The sequence below is a fragment of the Ciconia boyciana genome, chromosome 11 (assembly GCF_034638445.1).
Source record: "Ciconia boyciana chromosome 11, ASM3463844v1, whole genome shotgun sequence".
In the NCBI taxonomy this organism is placed as follows: Eukaryota; Metazoa; Chordata; class Aves; order Ciconiiformes; family Ciconiidae; genus Ciconia; species Ciconia boyciana.
In genome coordinates, this window is record NC_132944.1 from 7,676,325 (window position 1) to 7,679,728 (window position 3,404).

The window sequence follows — 3,404 nt, forward strand, 5'->3', positions numbered from 1 at the left end:
GACACGGTGTGACTGGGACAGGCGGGTGATGGGCTACGGTGTGACCGGGACGGGCGGGTGATGGGCTACGGTGTGACCGGGAGAGGCGGGTGATGGGCTACGGTGTGACCGGGACGGGCAGGCATGGGGACACGGTGTGACCGGGACGGGCGGGTGATGGGCTACGGTGTGACCGGGAGAGGTGGGTGATGGGCTACGGTGTGACCGGGACGGGCGGGTGATGGGCCACGGTGTGCCCGGGACGGGCGGGTGATGGGCTACGGTGTGACCAGGACAGGCGGGTGATGGGCTACTGTGTGACCGGGACGGGCAGGCATGGGGCCACGGTGTGCCCGGGACGGGCGGGTGATGGGCTACGGTGTGACCGGGAGAGGCGGGCATGGGGACACGGTGTGACCGGAACGGGCGGGTGATGGGCTACGGTGTGACCGGGACGGGCAGGCATGGGGACACGGTGTGACCGGGGTGGGCGGGTGATGGGCTACGGTGTGACCGGGACGGGCAGGCATGGGGACACGGTGTGACCGGGACGGGCGGGTGATGGGCTACGGTGTGACCGGGACGGGCAGGCATGGGGACACGGTGTGACCCGGACAGGCGGGTGATGGGCTACGGTGTGACCGGGGTGGGCGGGTGATGGGCTACGGTGTGACCGGGAGAGGCGGGTGATGGGCTACGGTGTGACCGGGATGGGCAGGCATGGGGACACGGTGTGACCGGGACGGGCGGGTGATGGGCTACGGTGTGACCGGGACGGGCAGGCATGGGGACACGGTGTGACCCGGACAGGCGGGTGATGGGCTATGGTGTGACCGGGGTGGGCGGGTGATGGGCTACGGTGTGACCGGGAGAGGCGGGTGATGGGCTACGGTGTGACCGGGACGGGCAGGCATGGGGACACGGTGTGACCGGGACGGGCGGGTGATGGGCTACGGTGTGACCGGGGTGGGCGGGTGATGGGCTACGGTGTGACCGGGACGGGCAGGCATGGGGACACGGTGTGACCGGGACGGGCGGGTGATGGGCTACGGTGTGACCGGGAGAGGTGGGTGATGGGCTACGGTGTGTCCGGGACGGGCGGGTGATGTGCCACGGTGTGCCCGGGACGGGCGGGTGATGGGCTACGGTGTGACCAGGACAGGCGGGTGATGGGCCACAGTGTGCCCAGGACGGGCGGGCATGGGGACACGGTGTGACCGGGAGAGGTGGGTGATGGGCCACGGTGTGACCGGGACGGGCGGGCATGGGGACACAGTGTGATGGGGATGGGCGGGCATGGGGACACGGTGTGTCCAGGACGGGCGGGTGATGGGCCACGGTGTGCCCTGGGACAGGTGGACACCGGCCACAGTGAGCCCCGGGACAGACGGGTGATGGACCACGGTGTGTCCCGGGACCGGCGGGCATTGGGCCGTGGTGTGCCCCAGGAAAGGCAGGCACTGGCCCAGGACAGACATGGGGAGGGAGATGGAGTCTGGGTGATGGACTTAAGGCCTGGGGTCCTTTGGGTGCAGAGAGGTGGGTGCAGCCCCGGGGCTGGTGGTGTGGGGGGATGCTGTGTCTCAGGGCCACCTTCTGTGGCAACACCGTGTCACGGGTGGTGGCTCAGCCCTTGGGGACCTGCTGTCCCGCCACTGGACGTGGGGCTCAGCCCCTGGGGACCCACGTGCCGTGTTGCCGGAGGAGGGAGCTCCTTGGCGGGTGCCAGGGCTGGGGCTGCCCACGACAGGGGATGGGACTGGGCAGGACGGGACTGGGCAGGACGGGGCACCCGGCAGCTCTCCCCCAGGGCAGGGGGTACGCCCGGCGCTTGCCCCCCCTCCGGCTCCCAGGGCGGTTCCCTTGGGAATCGGACCCCCCACGCAGCCCGAGGAGGGTGCCCGGCTGTGCCAGCTGCCCCGTGGGGCTGGCCCATGCCCAGGAAGCCGCCCCAGCTCCGTGCCAGCCCCACGGCAGAGCCTCGCCACCCACCTGGGCCCCCCCAGCCCCTCCTCAGCCCCCAAGCTGGCACCCACCGAGCGGGGTGGGGGGCAGCGAGGAATGCTCCACGCTAGAAGCTGCTGTGCCAGGGGAAGGGGTGCGGCGTCCTCCAGCGCAGCCCGGCCGTGGGGTCCGTGGGGCAGCACCCACGGGCCCGGCGTGGAGGGAGCAGGGCTGTTCCCGTGGGAGCGGGCCGCAGTGCTAATAAGGCTTCGCTAACGAGCTGGCGCTGGGCCCAGGCCGGGGCCGGCTGGAGTAAAGCCCCGTGCCCGTGGGCAGGGGGAGGGAGGGGGCCGGGCTGGGGGGCGGGGGGGGGCTCACCCCCACTCCACGCCGTTCCATGGGAGTGGGCTGGGGGGATTGGGGCTGCCCCCGGGGGGCACTGGGGGCACCCGCTGCCCTGGCGCCAGGCACGGGATGCCCCCAGCCCCGCTTCCACAGGAGTTTTGCTCCCCAGGGGTCCTACTCCCACGGCCGTCCCGCTCTCCCGGGGGTCCTGCTCCCACACGTGTCCCGCTCCCCGGGGGGGGTCTCACTCCCCGGGGGTCCTGCTTCCCCGGGCTCCAACTCCCACGCGAGTCCCCGCTGCCCCGAGGGTCCCGCTGCCCCGGGCCGGCCGTCCCCGGCGGGTCTCCCGCGGGCCGGATCCGTGCGTGGGAGCGCAGCGCCCCCTCGCGCCCGCGGAGCCCTGCCCCCGCGCGCCTGTCCCCGTGGGGCTGCTGTCCCCGTGGGGCTGCTGTCCCCGCCGGTGCGCTGCTGTCCCCGTGTCCCCGTGCCTGTGTCCCGGCGGACGTCGTCCTGTGTGTGTCCGTGTCTGTCTGTCCCTGTGGGTGCGTGGGAGTGTCCGTATGTCCATGCTGTCCCCGTGTACGTCTGTGCATGTGTCTGCGCTGGCCCCGTGCATGCGTGTCCGTATGTCTGTGCTGTCCCCATGTACATCTGTGCATCCGTGTGCATGCATGTCCGTATGTCCATGCTGTCCTCATGTACATCTGTGCACGTGTGTGCACTGACCCTGTGTGTGTCTGTATGTCCATGCTGTCCCGCTGTACGCTGATGCATCCATGTGCATGTGTCTGTATGTCTGTGCTGTCCTGCTGTACATCTGTGCATGCACGTGCACTGACCTTGTGCATCTGTGTCCATGTGTCCGTGCTGTCCGGCTGTACGTCTGTGCATTCAGACACACTGACTCTGTGCATGCGTGTCCGTATGTCCGTACCATCCTGCTGTACGCCTGCGCATCCACGTGCACTGACCCTGTGCATGCATGTCCATATATCCCTGCTGTCCCCATGTATGTCCGTGCATCCGTGCGCATGCATGTCCGTATGTCCATGCTGTCCCGGGACGCTGCATGCCGGGTGCCAGCCCGTGTGCCAGCTCCTCGCCCGCCCCAGTGACGCCCGAGACCTGGGCACGTT